Source organism: Acromyrmex echinatior, chromosome 14 (genome assembly GCF_024713525.1).
Source record: "Acromyrmex echinatior isolate Ae372 chromosome 14, ASM2471352v2, whole genome shotgun sequence".
NCBI lineage: Eukaryota > Metazoa > Arthropoda > Insecta > Hymenoptera > Formicidae > Acromyrmex > Acromyrmex echinatior.
Window position 1 is genome coordinate 6209182 of NC_141865.1, and position 19135 is coordinate 6228316.

A 19135-nucleotide genomic window follows, 5' to 3' on the forward strand; every position below is an offset into this window, starting at 1 on the left:
ATAGACATAAGAATTGTAATTCGTGGATAATTTACGGATTAAATAAAGTCTGAAAAGAAGATCAATATGATTGAACAACTTAGGTGAATCATTGTGCACACATTGCCTCATGCGTTTCACTTTGTACTATCATGGCAATAATCATTTTTTATAGCCTAAGAAGTTGCGCACGTTCGCACGACGATTTTTATTTCTCCGCTAATAACAAGTTCTATTCTCAGTCCCATTTGAGACAATGGATACTTATTTTACGCGTTTCCACGTACATAAAGGAAAGCCCGAAGAAACTGCGAGCTCGGATAAAATGTAAAATAATTACAATATATCCATAAAAAAACAATAAAATGTTCATGAAAGCGTAAAATTGACAGAATCGATGTATTTCTTGATTTCGTTAAGCAATAATTAAAATAATCCGAAAGAAAGGAAAGTCAAACTCTGTTCGTAATAATATAGAGTGCAATCGCAAGCTCATTGCAGCAACTTTACGCCGCGATGCATGGTTTAACTGCAGGTGCAACGATCTGACACATATTACTAGTATGATTCATCTATGACTAATACAAAAAGAATAAGCGATAAGTCGATTGAACGGAAAAAGACAATAGAGATCGTGTTTACGAACGCTATTTACACTCAATTTTTATGACCAATATTTGCGATAAAATTATTTATACATATCTTATCAATTCTAAAATGTCGGATTGATTGTATTCTTTCTTCACATTTTTTTTTATAGTTTTCAAAATACAAAGAGACATAAGGACTGGAACAAAATGCTGCGGCGTGAACTGATGTGAATCAAATGCGGATCTAATCGTCACGTCATAGAAGGAAGCCTACTGTATGTCGATTATGCCCATTACCGTCAGTCAAAGTGCTAAATGATGGATTCTCCTCAGTTCGCAAGACGTGAAGCATTGTTCAGAGAAAGTGTAACATCGCGTGTTACTCCGCACTGAAGATCCTGCACAGCCTTCCGTTCTCTTACACCAAGGGGGCGTAGCTCAGATGGTAGAGCGCTCGCTTAGCATGCGAGAGGTACCGGGATCGATACCCGGCGCCTCCAAAACTTTTTTTTTTTTTAATTAAAAAAGAAAAGTAAGAATCGCAAAATGTATAAAAAAATTCTATCGCATTAAAGGCAAGATTTTTTTAATATCCCTCACGAAAAAAAAAACAATTTTGCTAAAGAATCTAAAAATTAAGTTACAGTATTAAATTCATAATAGTGTCAAATTATATCCAATTTCAGTTATTTTTTAACTATTTTTATAGATCACTACTGCTCCTACTCAATATATCGTTAATTTATTATAACTACAATAAATCAACGGAGCCAAATAATTCAACTTTATAAAATGTATTTTTTATTCAAATTTAATTTATTACGTGAGTATATACGTTAATATAAATGTTGGTTATTTTGAAACTAAGAAATAGATTAATTTTCACACACACATAAAAGTTAAAAATAACAAAATGTTATTTAACTTAAGGGTTTGGGTTATCATTGCTCTCTTGATATCTAACGATGTAAATACAGATCTAAAAATAATTTTGTTGGACTATAAAAATAATTATGTAAGACGATCAAGGATGAAAGCTGTCATAACAAGCAACTTGAACGTAATCATTTTGAGAGTCTAATAAAATTACAGATCTGTATCTAACTATTATAAATTTTTATATAGATGCTTTGATAAAACCATATTTTCTGTACATTACACTATCGGATATATTTAAAACATTTTCGAGCGAGAATAATTTCCCGCTAAAATTTTTGATATTGGAGATCATCGTAACGAAGACGATAATCTGTAATCGCTCGAGTGGCACAATTCGAATTTCCTGCTGCGAAGCTAAAGAGAGGCGTGTGCACGGAGGTACCGTAGCAGAGAGATCCAGTAACGGTACAATATAATTCCACGAGATTGCGGGCATTGCCGACCACATTGCAGGTACACGACCCACGGATGTGATTTCCTCCGGCGAACTTTTCAACAATGCATGCGCCGGCCTGATAAAGCGAGAGATATCCGTGTCAACTTGATGCACCGGACCGATCGTTTTTACGAAAACGTCTCTCATGCCGAATAAATACTACATAATATCGCCATGTCTCTATTGACGACAGAAGTCGAGGATGAACGTCAAAAATAAACGTGCTTCTTGTTGCAAATTCGCGTAAAACAAATGTTATTATCTTTCGATATTTCATCTTCGTCCTACGATAATTTCCGCCTACCGCTCTTATGAAATTATCGTAATTAATAATTCTAAAAAATTTTAATTGTACATAAAATATTATGTCGTAAAAATCAAACGCAAATAGTGTGTGTATAAATAAAAAATAACGTAAATTAAAATATTGAGATGGTGTGAAGTGCGATTAAAAATAAATAAAATGAATATTTCTGAAATTGCAAAGAATTTTCAGAATTATAATTTTTTCGATGGTAGATTTATTTTTTATTCCTGCACTAAACTCCACTAGAAACTCTTTTCCTGGCTTTTGCCAAATTAAACGTATATTTATATCTCACTTAAAGTTCCAAAAGTGTATACTACAGTCACAAAAAAAACAGACCCATTAAAAAAAGATAACGAGACGCTATAAATTGCCGATCAACATGACGTTTAGTTTTATAGCTCTTTTTCAGAGAATACTCCAAGTGTACGTGACGGCGGTCACCGTGTCATTGCATAATGTTTGCCAGAATTACAAGCGTAAAGGCTTTGTCACGGTGTTTACGAGCAGCGATGGGTGATTCCGACAAAAATCACCGTCGAGAAAAAACGACCGAAGAGATTCGCGATTATTCCGATTGCAATACACGTCTCAATGCACGGGATGTCCCGATCGAAGATAATTTTTCAGTGCAGTCTAAGACAGGCTCTTAAGTAACTGCTTGCATAACATTACAAGTACACACCTCGCAAGAGCTCGCGGATATCTATAATCTGTTTACGAACGTATCGTCTCTCGACGGTTTAATTGCTGCACTTCGACTCCGATAATAAGCCGCAACATTGTTATAACACCTGATAATATAATTTGCAAACGAGCGCGAAGACGACAGGGAGTCAGGCGGCTGTTTGTGCAGCATTACTTCGGAATGCAACTGTACAAATTCCGTATGAATCTACGATCGCTCGTTTTATGCATATACCTACCCTCCATCGCGTAAATTACCTAACATTTTCAGAACTTTGATATGGACTTCAATATACTTTCTGTTTCAAGAATTTAAGAAATTCTCGCAACATTTGAACATGATTATTGAAAATGAAAAAAGTTATTTACTAATTATTAAAATTTAATTAAATATTACATTTCTGCTAATTTTGCAACTTTGTTGCATTTTAGTAATTATATTTTAAATTCATTATGAAATAAAGTTGTTCTTCAAGTGATTCCTTTCACATATTTGCAATCCTGACATTTATTCTACTATAAAAAATTTATTTTATTTTTGTATCAATTACAATTAAAAAATTACTTACATTTAAATAACCCTTTTTCTAAAACAAATTTTTTAAGTACAATCATTACTGTCAACGTATAATATATACATGTACATATAATTACATGTACGCTACGTTTTAAAAACAGTTACTGCAATGTTGCAATAATCCAAGCATTAAATATACATACTTGAGCAAAAAAAGAAGTAATCGTCCCGAAATTAAATCGTGGAAAACATGATAAGAAGCGGTTTGGTCGTAGGCCAGGCTCGACTGACGCAAATCGGACAAATTGCACGATGCTCGAAAAACAGGGAGTGTCGCGATATACTAATGTCATAACATCAGAATTCGCGATGTTCGCGAAGTGACGCCAGGTTAAAACCACAAATACGAGTCTCAAACGTTAGAAATATTTTTAAATTTTAACGTTAGAAAAAACAAAGCAATTATAAGCAATTTGAGATAAAATAACACGATGCTAACCAGCAAAATTGATAACGAGCCCTCACTAAACATTTAGTGATAAATGTAACTGTCTGATTCTCACGTCTCATGTTGTTATTGAACGCGATATTAATAGTAAACAAATAAAACAGCACGATTAGCGTTGAATATGCGTGCTCTATCATCGATTATGCGTTCATATCGATTAATGCCGTTAGACGTATTGTATAAAGCTTCTTTTTTATTTTTTAAGAATAATCCGTGAGTATTACGTAATTCCGTAAATTACCCGGAGCCATGTTTTCACTTAATACGTTTAACTCGGTATCGCCGTAGGAATCGGATAACTAAAATCGCGGGACATCCTGTGCGTGAAGATGAGAAAAAGGAAAAGCACCGTCACCGCACCTTGCAACTCGATTAACAAACGCCCTGGAGTTATCTGCACGTCGCTTCGAGGTTTCCACTCGCGCAATTCGGCGCAAACAAGCGCCTCGCGAGTCCGTAAACAGATCCGAGAAAGAAAAAGAAAAAGAAAAAGAGAGAGAGAGAGAGAGAAAAGCTTGGGGGGACAGAATGAGATACTGAGCAGTAAAACAGGAGGCGGAGAAAGAGGAGGAAAAGTTGGCAGAGGAGTTTGCGTTGTCAAGTTTTCCGGGCTTTATTTTCCGCGCTTCGTCGGCGAAACTCCCAGGAATTTCACTCGTACCATTTTCTTCCGACAATGCCGCCCTTGCCGCTTGCGCAAAAGGCTGGTTAACGAGAAAACTTGCGTTCTCTCTGGGAAAAGGGAGATGCAGGGAGAGATTCACCAACGAAATCCATGACGAGCTTTCTGTTGTTCGTGCAGTCCGTAGTTGTGCCAGTCCGCCCGAATTATCAAACAATAAAAATTATATTACGTGAAACTAAAATAAAACTAAAAATATATGACGTATTATATGGTGTGAAGAAAAATTTATTCTTTGTACAAAAATAAATCGAAAGTGTAGAATGCAGATTGCCTCAGAATTTCACTATATCTTTTTATCATGATTTCCGGAAAGTACGCTGAGAAAAAAAATTATTTATCAATAGTCAAATAGTTTTACGTTACATAAAAGATATTCGGAATTAAGGCATAATTTCCGAGATAACCGAAATAAGATTTGCGTTAAGAAAAGATCCCCGGACTGTGTTGAAAGCGTCTGAAGAAAATGGGGCAACCCTTGGCAACTCCCTAAATAAAAGCCATCCGAATCGGCAGTCGCGATATTCACGTTACGACAACGAGACGCTGTGTATCGCATCCTAATCGTCGCATTTCTTTCCCCCTCGTGCGCGCTTCATAGTTCGTATACACTTTCGCTTCCGGAAGCGCCCGCGGGGCATCATTGGCGGATCAATGGCGGGCGGCTCGTAACAGCGAACTCTCCGACTTTTATGCGCCGATAAATTAAGGGAAACTCGCCTGAGAAGAACGCGTTACAGTGTACGAGACGAGGGGGAGAAGAGTCGGATACGCATCTCTCCGTGTGTCTTTTCCGTGGAAGCGTGAAGAACGCAGGGTGACGAGAACGTCAGTCGTTGGACGTTGGGTCGTAAAACCGAAGCTGTATCAACAATGTATTTTTCTTTCCCCCTCGCCAAACGGGCCGCGCCCGGGCCGGTTCCCCTTACAGGCCAGCGCGATCAATGATCTATCGCGATCACGCAGCCGCACGCGGACGAATTTTATATCGCGATAAATTAGTCGGATTGCGCGCGCGCGCGAAGCCGAGGGTATCTGCACGAAATTAAATCGGGCCTCGTACAATATTCCGTTGAGCTATAAAACGGACGAATGTCTCAAGGGATTCATATGTATATACGTGCGTTTTATAGGCTTCTATCTAGCCGGCATATAATATAGGAGGGCACGTTAAATTATAAATTCGGTCAAACAATGGCAACAATAAAGTCGCTGAAAAATTATGTCACCCCGAATTGATGTTAGACATTTATTTCTATGCCTAATTGGATGAGACACATATACCGTTCCGTCTCGGATTCATCGGATGTTTCAGCAGATAAAAATAAAATAATACGTCGATAAACGTTGATTTGAAATATCGATAAAAGAGATGTACTCAATGAGGAAATCATACAACTCTAAAACACGATTCACATAAAAAATGACATATGACTTGCACTTGAGTAATCTTTCGTAATCGCTTAAACCATAAAATCGAACTTACTAAAAAATTTAGGAGGAGCACACAGGTCTACCACGATGCAACGATGGATCCTGTGAGATATTATCCACTCAAAAAAATCATCGTGAGACTCGAGCGACAGGGACAGATTTATTTTCCAACAGATTAGTACCTGCATTACGACAGACAGAGAGAAGAAAGGAAATCAGTCGAGGGACCGGTTAGGTAAAACCTCAGGAGCGTCCCTTCGTCAGCGACGAAGGACGAAGTCAAGCACCTTGAAGCAGGGCGAGGATGTGATGGTCGCTCATGTGTCAACGGTGTAATAAGGGTCTCCTGAAAGGGGGGACGCGTCCGAAATTGCGTACCTCGCCCTGGTAATAACATCCCAGCAGCCAACCTCGAAAAGGAATTTAATCGGTCTGCTTTCGTTTATAGTGCATAAAAACTGGAGGGAACCGGCCAGTCGTCTTACGGTCCGCATTACGCTTCCGAATGTAAACAAGAGCACGTATGCATTTTCCAACGCAGGCGGCAGGAGACACGTGATAAATAAGTTTCGTCATTGTTCCGTCAGGTCCCTCGAATTATTCTCGCTACGCATGACAGCAGGAGTAATACATCGTTTAATGCTTGACATTGACGATAGCTTCACGTAGAGTTTAGAGCGAATTTAGAGCCATCCAGCAATTTTGGAATTAATCGAGAAAATATTTTTTAAATAAAAAAGGTTTTTAAAATATATCAGATGTCAGTTTTACGTCGGTTAATTTTAATTTGTTTGCTTTATCTTATTTGCGAGATATCTCCTAGAAAAAATATTTTCTTTATTCTCCACTAAAGATAAAGGGATTAATGTTCTCTTATGTTGAATCGATTCCATTCTTATCTTCGATTCGATTTGCAGTCACTTTAAAAATTATATTTTAAAAGTACATTACATTCACTAAAATGCAATTACTTAGTCAAGGCATCCAATCATCATTATCATTAATTATACCTTGTCACCATGCATTTATGAAATTTTCACAAATGTAAAAGTGACACCGGTCGATGTGTGTGTGTGCGTGTGTGTGTGGATTGGTCTTCCCAATCTCCGCACGCAAATCCAATTAAAAATATCTGATCAATCACAAAGATAAAGTTTCGAGAAACATGAATATTTATTTTAAAGTAATTATTTTTGGTACATTTGAAGGTTTTTATCTAAAACTTTAGTTGAAACTCTCGTCTCGACAAGCTATAATTAATGGTGATTGAATGGCATAACTAATTAAATGCATTTTAGTGAAATATAATGTATTTTTAAAATATACATATAACTTTAATTTTTAATATACTCGGTTTTTCTTTCAGAAAAAATTGCTGACTACATTCTTCTGCTACTGACTGTATAAATCAACGATGACAAATAACAGAATCAACCTGCTCTATCGTGAAATTTATTCTTCTTCCTCCGAGGAAATAACACAATCCCGTAGAGTTGCTAAAAGCTCACGTTAAACAGCACGAGAGAGAGTATCCAAATAAACAGCTACCTACATCGTGAAAGAGAACTCCCCATATCAATGCGCATCGAGAAAATCCGACATCATGCTCGAGAGCACTTCCATCTCGATGTTGAATTGAACGAATGAGCGTCAACTTGAATACACGGCGTTGCGGTGTAAAAGCCGCGTGATTTCCACCTCTAGCGTAAGCGAGATGCGAGATGAAAGAGAAAGGAAAAAAATAAATTCAATGTTCGATACCGACTACCAAGCAGCCACCCTTCGTTTCCGCTCCTTTGTGCTCGGCAGAGATCGCGTTAGGCATGGTAGCGCACGACGTTCTCCTCCTCGTACGAAGAACATAAAGGGCGCTTACCAAACCCTGTAAGGGCGCGGCCTGGGTCGTGCCCTGACTGGCACATGTTACGTGGTACGCTCGGAGGGTGGCACGCAAGGAAAAATCAAGGGAGCGAAATTGTTTACAGATGAATAAGGAATCCTATCCAAGTCTCGATTGCATCGCGATAATGACGTTGGATAATAATGCAGCGGGAGCTGCATTGGCGCATGTCGTTGAGTAGTAAAGTTAACAGTATTTCAAGTATCTACACAATAATCCGTAATGAAGCGAACAGGGTTGCGACGAATGCAAATAATTTCAGGCGGCACTCTCGAAGAACGCCGACGTTCGTGTGCATTTCCGGCATTTTCGGTCTCGAATCGAGCTCTCTCTCTCTCTCAAGAGAGGTTCCGTCATCGTTTTCCTCTACTCTCTAATTATCTGAACGACTACGATTAAGGACAGTTAACCACAGACATGCCGGACCGTTCCATTCCCTTTGCCCATATCCTTCGCCGAAGCTGCAGTGAGAGAACATTATTACGAGCCAACGTAATGTCTCCAGTCTCTCCTTCAGAGTCCATCATCTATTTCTCTTCAAATTTGATCGAACGAAATTTCAATTGGATCCGTTCAATCAACTTTAGATACTGTCGTAATTAAATCTTGAATTGAAGTTCGTTCAAAAGTAAATGAAGATGAAGTTTCATCATTCATTCGCATTTCCGAGTATCTATTTATAAACTCTGAACCATTCGCAGTATAGAAACATTCGTTGATACGGAATTTCAACAAAGAAAAATGTGTTGGGCTGCGTTCCAAGAGATTGGTAACAACGCGCCGAATCCCAGACACTATAATGAGCAATTGAATCCAACACGCATATATCTGAGTGTTTATAGAATTTCAGACATGCTAATTATGTGATATCAAGGTCTCGTTGAGCAATATCCGATTCTGCGCGAAGAAGAGAAAGCAGAAGGAAACGACGGTGCAGCAGAGAGTATAGAATCATTGAAGATCGGTAAACAGCATGGTTTATCGGTAAGTCTGATGCAACGCGGAAGTACATTTCATCAGCCGCGTCAAATGGAGCGTACAACAAACACAGATAGATTACTCGGTAATTATTGTCACGTTTTTCCGACTAAAAGCCGGATAAGATCCGACGATCCATCGCTAAGACATCCTCTAAAGTCCCTTTGTTCTCAGGAACTATGATGATGACTCAGTTGAATATCAACGATAAGGACAGGCAAATTAAATTTCCTTTCATTGCGAGATAAACTCACATAAATGTATGTTTAATAATGTGTGATACATAAATGATGTACATAAATTTAATGAAAAACGGAATATGGAAGAGTCATTGTGTCGACGGATCCAATCTTTCCTATTATTCTTTTTTCAGAATATTTAATATCTATAAATGAGAAGAAATATTAAAAAGTGAATCAATTAATATTTAATAAACACCATATTACGAGAATACTGCTGCTCTCTACACGTACGTTTAGGCCACTATCTATAGGTGTCCTTGTTCAATTTATAAATTGCAGAAGGACACCTATTGTATAGATCTAAACGGTATATCTAAAGTAGACCAATGGTGGTATGCCATACTCATCCAGTTCGATTGTTTATAACTTTCATAAAAGTATACATTTTTTAAGGAAAGTTATAAAGTTATTATCTATAACTTTATAATTTATCATTTATAAGAATGCAATTTGTAATTTAATGTTTTTATATATTCTAATGAAGTTAAACATTTTTTACATAGGTATGCTCTTTAATTTATATATATACATATATAATAAAAATACCTAAAAAATGTTTTTCAATCAAAACGCGAGACATTAAAGAATATAAAAACAAATGTATCTTTATTTAAAAAAATAAAAAAGTTAAAAACAATGGAAAAGGAATGACAAGAGCATTAGAAAAAGAAAAATGAATATATCATACCGAAAAGACGTTTAAGGGGGTTAAGAAATGGGAAGCAAGATAAATGTGTTGATAGCTTATATAAAATATACGTTACAGTTTAGCGAAAGAGACCGCTTTGAATTCACCGTGCTTTATAAAGAGCACTCTTTCTTTTCTAACGGAATGTATGACAGAGAAATTTGATACTTTGGAGGATAACGATCTATTCAAAAACTTCTATTGATATAGTATTGTATATAAACTGAAATTGAACTTTCTTACTGTATTACAATATTTAATGCAATCGTTTGCAATTAAAGGATTAAACTATTTCTCATGTGTCTTATATCTACCCAATACTTCCTTTTTTTTATTCTTTAGAATAAAAAACAGTTCGGAATAAAAAGTCAATGAGAATACACGATATATTTCTTCGCTTAATCGCCGTATGCAAGAACAGTTTCTAACATAGTTTCTAAGGAAAAGAAACTTCATGAATCGTTAGAAATGTAAAATCAATTTTAAGCTGAAATTATAAATTCACAAGACCTTAAGAATATTCGTAATCGTTTTTTCCACCTCTATTCGCTTGTTTGTCTTCCTCTCTCTTTCCAGTAGCTTCCTTCAAAATCCCACCAAGTTCTTTCTATTTTGAATCTTGTATAAAAAAAAAAACGTGTTCTTGTTACTATCTTTGAAATGCATAAAACTGCAGTTAGCTAAGAGCCATATCATAAAAACAAACTGCGAAACAAGTGTAAATAAATCATTAAGACAAAAGATGATTTTCAAAGTTATCTTTAAAACATGGCTATTTTGAAGCCAGAAATAGTTTCAATGTCGAGCGCCAACATCGCCAACTGATATCTCAAAACATTTGTGATATACGCCACACGCTCGCGTAAATTTATGTTTAACAGACTTCAGTGTTTTTTTTTTTTCCCCTTAAACAAAGTGAACCTACTTAGCACCTATACCACGATAATATAATCTAATAACGGAAAAAGAATCTAGAAATGATGAACACGATCGAAATTGAATTAACGGATTGTTGTTTATTACTGACATTTACTATAATGCCGCAATTAGTAATTAACAGTCTTTTTTTTTTCTCGAGAAAAGCATAAGATTCACACACTTGTATGTGTATGCGAAGCGAAATGAGGGGCTATTGAATTAATATCGGGATAATGATTTATGCTAAATGCGCGCGTGCAACTCATTAAATCCACGCGAACAGACGGGAACCATAACGCTAATTAAATGGAGAATTCCATCGCGCTGTTGTTAGTACATACGTGTACACGCATGCACCGGCTGCACTCACATGGAACAAAGAGCCTCTGTGCAAAGCTCGGACCGGTAGCAGAAAGCAACGAGCGGGAGAGATGATGAAGTCACTCGCCAAAACCGGTCGCCGGCACCCAATAACTAAACTCGGTAGCGAGCCTTGACGGAAAACGCAATGAAATTAATAGACAATTCTATTCGTGGATCGCGCGAGCGCGCTTAGAAATCGCTTCAATCGTCAGTGCATGCAGATTATGCGCGATGAATAATCGACAAAAATATCGAAAAAAATTCATATTCCCCGTGTATATATGCGACAGCTCTGCAATAACGATAATTCGCACGATAAGTTATAAATAATTGCATCCAGCAATTGCCTCGTTATAAATTAATAGGATTATATAAGGAGAGACAGCCAAGATCACGACTGCAATCACCATCGCAGATTGGAAAACATTATATAATAAAACACATTATTCTATTTTTACATGTCACAAGTCATGCCTTTTAAATAAATTAGCACAAGTACAAATTGCATTTTATCATTATATAGTATATCGTATTCATGTTTAAATTCATAAGGCATTATTATCTTTAGATAATCTTTGTATACAATGCATGTCATTAAATATTTTTAGATATCTGTATTTAAATCGTTCGATCTTATATTTAGATTTTCTCACAAGTTCTATATGTATATACAATCGGTAAATGTAAAATTATATTAGCAATTAGTAAAAAAAACCATATTTTAAAAAAGATTTTTTATTTTCTCCCTCTATTACGTGGTTTTTCTTGGAATGGAAATGTAGAATAATTTGCTGTTAATTAAATTTACCATTAGCAAATTAAAAAAGGCTAAAATTAAAAAGTAAAAATCATCGAACAAAAGATAGGCAAATAATTAATGAATTCTGATTCCTGAACGCATTCTAAATGCTAGCATTTTCCAAGCGACCTTTATCAACTTAATCTTTCTTTCAAATTGGAAAATTTCATTTCAAATCTTTTACGCACAAAAGACAAAAAATAGCTGCTACTCTCTTTAAAACCAATATTTTAAAACATTTTACAAAGCACTTTGCACAGAATAATATTTCATTCGCGTAGAGTTTTTCAGCAATCCTAAAAAGTTTTATGCACGACGTAATAACGCATGGAAAAATCTTTGGAGCATTGCAAATTTATAACTCGCGCCGAGAATAAATTTTTAAGAGTATACATTTTCAAACTTCTCTCGTTAGAATGTATACTTCTAAATTAGCTTCTAAATTTCAGAGAAAACTGATATTCCTTTTCGCATAATGACAAATGAACATGATCGTCGTTAAAATATTCTCCCTATGATATCAGATTGCGTAAATATTCCTGTCTTCGCTACGCGTGAAGAGACGATGGGAACATCGACTTTGCCAATGAATCATCGCTATCGCGCAAGCTACTGAAATATAAAAAAAGCGACGCAACATCCGAGTGGAAGAAGATCACCGGCTTTCCCTGCCAGTTTAAAAACGTTTATTCGTGCGACACGGACCAGAAAAATAATTAATATCTCGAAGCGAATTTTCATTTCATTCGCACGGCTGTTACACACCGACGACCGCATACGAAGGTCCCCTCGTTAATAGCGGAAGTGTCAAGTCGATTAATCTTGTCGTCGTAACGCAGCCGCGACACTTCCTGCTCTCCGTCCGTGTCGATTTACAGCTTTCATTGTCGAACGAATTGGTTCTAACGTCGGAGGATGACCAACCAGATGATACGCGCAAGTGAAATATAACATGCCGGTGTGTAATATCGACCGTTCATGTTTGACAGAATAATCCATAGTTGAAAGCTACACGGACAGTGAAAGCATCATTTTACGAGGGCGTAATGGAAAATAAAATGATTAATATCTTCATAACGTGAATATGATCTGTCACTCTTATCAGTGTTAATATTTTTTACCGATAATTTTTAAAAAATAAACATTACCTATATATTATTTGTATCGACAAATGTAAGTAATAACGATGATTTTTTTAAATTTTAATTAACAAATCATGTCTAAAACGATTGATCGAACTACGATTAATACTATCTGTCTGCAATCTGAGTCTTCTCTGATACAAGTAATATTTTATCTTCAAATTTCTCCGAAATAAAGTAAGAGTCCGATTCTTCTCTCTGAAATATCTTGTTAAAAAGCTACTAGTAATGTAACAGAAATATTAAAAAGTAAGACTTTTTTTCACATTTTTTAAAAGCCTAGAATAGTAACAAAATTTAGACTGGAAGGAGAGGGTAAAAATATGATTGCAGGCAAAGACTTAAATTTGTATTGAAGGAATCTGTAATAATCGAGGTATATTCTCTATATCAGGAAAAGGATTAACATTTAAAAGCAATTACTTTTAAATGATAAGGAAACGGAACCCTGTTGCAAATTCCGGAAACACGATACAAATTTAATCCATGATTTTTCTACGGTATGATGCCAACTTTGTTAGAGTGGAACGCTGTAATGCGAGCCAAAGAGAGGCGAATGCGTTTCCCGCTGTCATTTAATTAGTCATGGCTTACACTCGCGCGGATGAGGAGCAGATAAAAACGACAAAGTTATTTGAAATCCGGCCCAACCAAGCGGACGTTAGCGAGGGTGATTAACAATATCTAATTAGAATTCTTTCCCTCTACCCGCACATGCCGCGCATCAACGATTGCGCGTTGCGTAAAAAAAAGGAGATAAGGGTAAGTAACTAATTCACGAGTATCTCCCTTTGTTTTGTAGAACATGACCGATAGTCAGCAGATAATCGTAAACAACCGCGAGTCAGAATATGTGATCGCGAAACTCGTTAATTCCGTCAAATCTACGATGTCAGTTTACATAATGCACATTTGCATATACCAGGACGAGAAGCGTAGGCTATTTTGCCGCGCAGATTTCATGTGGATTCGAATGACTCGGATCGGCGATCGATATCGCGAGAACGTATCAGTATGACGGAATATTTGTCCGCTGTTATAAAACACATCCATATGACACGTGTGTACATTAACACACTTTATTTTCCTACCTTATAACGTCTAGCGATTCGAGAAGCGATTTGCTAGAATTGAATCAATACAATCATATTGGAGCTTATCTAATTTTTGCAGACGATCAAAGTTCAATAACCATTTAGTGGTTCTACAAAATGTTTTTACAAAATCTCTAATAAAATAAATTATTAAAAAAGATATTGTCAGAATTAGACAAATGCGAAAAACTTAAAGACGCGAAATTTAATTGAATTTTTATCGCGTTCTGTAGAATTTTATAATATAACTACATATTATGCAAGTAAAGATTTAATTGTTCAGTACAAAGAATTAAAAATAAAGATAAAATCGTGAAATCAACTCTGATATATCTATGTGTAGATCGTAAAATGCTCCTCGTGTTATTATTATACAATAATAATATTTTATTAAATATTATTTCGAGAAAATAGGAGTGTTATTACATTGAGAGAAAAAAATGGTTGCAGTTATCATAACTTAATTATAATTTATAGTTTCTTGAGACAACTATATTTTTATAGTTATTTTACCCATGCAAATATAATTAACTGCGCTATTAATAATAGTCACAAACCTGAGAATCTTCAGTTTTTTTTAAACATATTTTTCAGTTATTATTACACATAAATAGTAGGATTAAAGAAAATAGTTATATTCACTACAAATCACATTTTCGAATAAAAATGTTTATTTTTATTTACCATTTATATTTTGATATTTTATTATATTAACATTCTTTTTGCAATTGTAATTTATAGTACAATTTTTTCATGTTTATAAAAACTATATATATATAAAATATATATAAAATACTAACATTATAACAGTAATTAATCATAAAAATAGAACTCTTAACCATAATTATTTTGTAATTACAATCACAAATACTAAACTTTTCTCTCAGTCTAATGTTATTAAACAAAAGCAAATCCAAAATCAGGTCAAGCACAGGCTGCTTGAAAGCACCTAAAGAAAAAAACCACTATGAACTTATGGTTAAGTTACCGACGTCTAGACGTCTAGACCATTAGCAGATTGAATCGATACAAACTATCTTGACAAGGCATTATCCAATTATTAAGTCTTGATAAGCAATGATCTCTGACAAAAAAAAAAGAAAAGGACATATATCACATTTCTACGTGGCATTCAACGGTTTTTGCCCTGTTTCATAAAATTAATAAAGAAAAAAACTGTAGCATTTTCTTAACAACGTTTTAACGAAATTAACACTTATAATGTCATTACTTTAGCAATAGTACGCTATGTTTATGCAAACGTGTCTAAGATATTCATGCTCGGAGCACTTAAAGCAAAGTAAAGAAATGTGAAGAAACCAGCGCGTCACTTACACCGGCAATATAATTATACATCGCTCCGAATGAAGGTTGAACAGTCAGATAATCGCGTCGGCATTGTACGGCGGTAATCAGCGTGTAATAATATTATACGAGCGGTTAATCGCGGAAGGGAGCCACCCACAGTCGGAACTCCTAGCAGTTAGGCCTTTGAACATTCGTCGTTAACCGCATTCCGTTTACGAACGTTTAATTGGCTCAACAAGAAAAATACTATTTATTACGTTTATATGTGCGCTTATATGTCGAATAATATTGTTTTGTAGTAACAGCAATTGATAATGATCGGCAACATTAATTAAATATTAAGAATATTTAATTAAAAAATGTAACAGCATGACACATTTTTGTATCTTGCAAAACATTTGTATTGAGATTTCTGAGAATAGTTCATTGAACTAAAATCTAATTTAGTTGTGTAAGTTTTTTATCCATATTTTAAATCAAATATTAGTTAATGCGATTAAGAACGAAACCAGCAATCGTTCTGAAATTGTCTTATCTATCCCTCAAATATCGAATGCGTAATTAACTTATCTACCTCGACGTGCTTCGTGTAACGTAATAATTACAATAAAAAATAATCAATCAATTTGTTGGCAAGTTAATACAAAGGCGAAGAAAAATCAGGAAAAATAAGCATTTATAAGTGAAAATAGGAATAATAAGAATAAAAATAAGAGAAAAAATCTTATTTTCAGTTAAATCGGATTTTGGTGCTTGATAATATTCGTATGTAAATTTGCAAATATTTGCATATAAATATTATTAAGCACAAAGACCCGACCTCCCTCGCTTTGACTGAAAATATATTTGCAAATTATACGAATAGGTAGTATTAAGCATCAAGATCCTTCAAAAGCCAAAAATAGAATTCTGTCTCCTATTTAAAAAATCAGCGTGCGTGTTTGTACATTATTAAAAAATTTCCATGGAAGACTAGTAGTAAGATAAGAAAAGTAGATGATTCGTTACTAATACTTTTTATGTAATATACATAGATATATCAATTAAATTACTCAAATAAACACGTTCAATATTTTATATCGATTTATGTAAATAATTATCAATATGTATAATTTTTGCAAACATATATATTGAAAGAAATAAAAAAATGCCGAAATACATATCGGATAAAAGATATAAGCACTATCTATTATCAAAAGAAAAATATTAATTTAATATTAGTAATTTGCGAATAGAGAAGCCCTGAGAAAGAAAATTCGAAGACGTTTCTCTTTACACAGCAACAACAACAAGAATATTTATGCACCTGCCAAGGGAATCCGCGTAAGAATTCTCTGTAAACACTCGCTGACAGACATCTGCTGCTTATTTTTCACCGCGAATTTGTGATGCTTCGCCTCTTACGTCATTGCTCATCGACGATGCTCTTCGCTTGATATATATGTACATATATACATGTATTTTGCACAAACGCTCGCCATGTTGTATACATGTACATTTCGTAACATACGTGTTCCCTCTCTCGAAGGATTTTCCATTTATTCTCGCTAACGTTCGCGTAATATCGGACGCTGTTTAAACAACGTTTACCGCGTAATTATATTACACTGGATATCCTATAAAAGGTGCATTTGATGCACCTGTTCCTCGTCGCGGAGTATGAGATTATCTTCCCTGAACGAAAATATCAAGTCATTAAACAGTCAAGAATTCAATTCATACGTGAAGCCACTTTAATATTAGTCATCGATAATTCTATGTCCCGCAGTTAACGTGGCATAAATTTTAACGAGAATTGTTCCAAGATCCATGGCGCGATAAATGGTACATAATCGTCATAAATCGTCATAAATCGTCATAAATCGTCGCTGGATGCACAACACGCGCGAAAAGTCATCGATCGTTCGCGGTAAATCGGGATTGCGTTCTCTCGCGTATGCATCGCATTTGCGCATTTGCGCGCACCGCAATGCGTGTGCCTTCAGGTCAACCGTATCTCGATGCGATTGTACATACGTTTACGTCTACTCGGCCGCAAAATTAGCCCCGCGTTCTGCCTCTCGTCCTCTATGTTACCAGGCACGCTCGAAATCATCGCACACCGTTGTTCGCCTGCCTGCTCCGGGCGTGTCGTTGTCGATGATTTGCAGCAGTCGAACGAATCTCCCGAGAGCAAGCCGTCATTTCGAGTGCTCAAAAGCGATCGTAGACTGCATCACGAATATTGAGAACTGATGTGCAACGCCTATATATCTCTGAATCAGAGTGATATATCATGCAGTAGAAAATACCCGACGGATCGTTCTTATCGATGCTAAGCTAACGCTCATTACAGTTACCTAGTTGTTAGATATGAAAGAAGCAATGATAACTCAGTCCCTTAAGTTGAACAATATTTTGTTATTTTAACTTCCAGATATGTAAAAAATAAATGTGTAAATTAATCCATTTCTGCGGTTAGTTTCATGAAAATTAATATCGTCCACATTAACGTACGTGTGTTTGCATTTAGTGAATAATAAACAAAATTTGAATTAAATACATTTTCTTGAGTTTAATTGTCTAACTCCATTGTTTTAATCAAATTAACGACATATCAGATAGGAGCAATTTGTAGAAATGATTAAAAATAACTCAAATTGGACATAAATTGATATTATAAATTTAACAATGTGCAGTACTTTTATCAACTATATAACTACACACACACACATATATATAGTCGACAACAAATTATTACAAGTTATAGTTATTTATTATCATAAAAATGGTAGCAATTAACTTATAATTCATAATTGTTTTTGTCATATAATACATGGTCATATAAAATACAGCCCCAAATATTGCCCCAAAATAATTATAAATTATAACAATTAAATTATAACAATTACAATTGTTATATTAATATAATAGAAATAATAATCATCATGGTAATTAATATAGTCATAAATACCAAAAACTTTTCTCTAAATGCATTAAATAATATATAACGGTAACTAAAGTTTAGTTACCGTTAAATATTAGTCTATTGTTAACTTATACTGCGGACAATATTATAAAAAAAAGTGAGGAGCTCTTAATCTGGCAAAAAGTACATTAAGGAAAAAAGTACTTTAATAAAGTAATTGCATCTCAAACACCTTTAATCTTTCACCTTTCGTTTCTCCAAAATAAGAAATAAAATAATAAATGTAATAAAAAAAAAGAATGCATAAGATTACTTCATATCATATGCTCAAAAAAGATAAGATATTTCTGAAACATTCTCATTTTTTGACCGGAGACTGATTGCAAAGAGATTTTCGATGTTGCACATTTTCAATTTCGAAGCTTCACATTGGCATTGTCATTCGCAAACAAACGATAAAAGCATGAGATTTTGAGATTGGACAAGCGTACGATAGTCGAAAAGACTTTCATATTCGATCGACATACTGCGACAAGCGAAAAATATTTGTCACTCTTTTATATGTCCCGTGTATAGAATATGGTCCATTGACTTCTATTCTTTATTCTTTTTGCCGATTCTCCGATATTTCCGACGTTCATAAGCTAGTAACATGATAAGATATGATGCTTGAAAATTATAGCTTGAAAAATTATGATCGAGCTAAAACTATGAAA

General features: G+C 35.0%; 1 protein-coding gene, 1 long non-coding RNA gene and 1 other non-coding gene across 8 annotated transcripts in view; 2 read left to right on the forward strand and 1 right to left on the reverse strand.

The window, feature by feature from the left end:
• The window catches only part of Sesn (Sestrin), a 211291-nt gene that overhangs the window by 60296 nt on the left and 131860 nt on the right, over window positions 1-19135 (reverse strand). The gene's annotated exons all lie outside the window — the stretch shown is intronic.
• Window positions 1-19135, forward strand: part of LOC147907391 (uncharacterized) — a 42533-nt gene that overhangs the window by 9480 nt on the left and 13918 nt on the right. The window contains exon 2 of the long non-coding RNA XR_015547463.1: window positions 740-13871. This is a non-coding gene — a long non-coding RNA (uncharacterized LOC147907391). The remainder of the gene's footprint in view (window positions 1-739; window positions 13872-19135) is intronic.
• Window positions 997-1069, forward strand: TRNAA-AGC (transfer RNA alanine (anticodon AGC)). The gene has a single exon. It is a non-coding gene; the product is annotated as a tRNA-Ala (tRNA).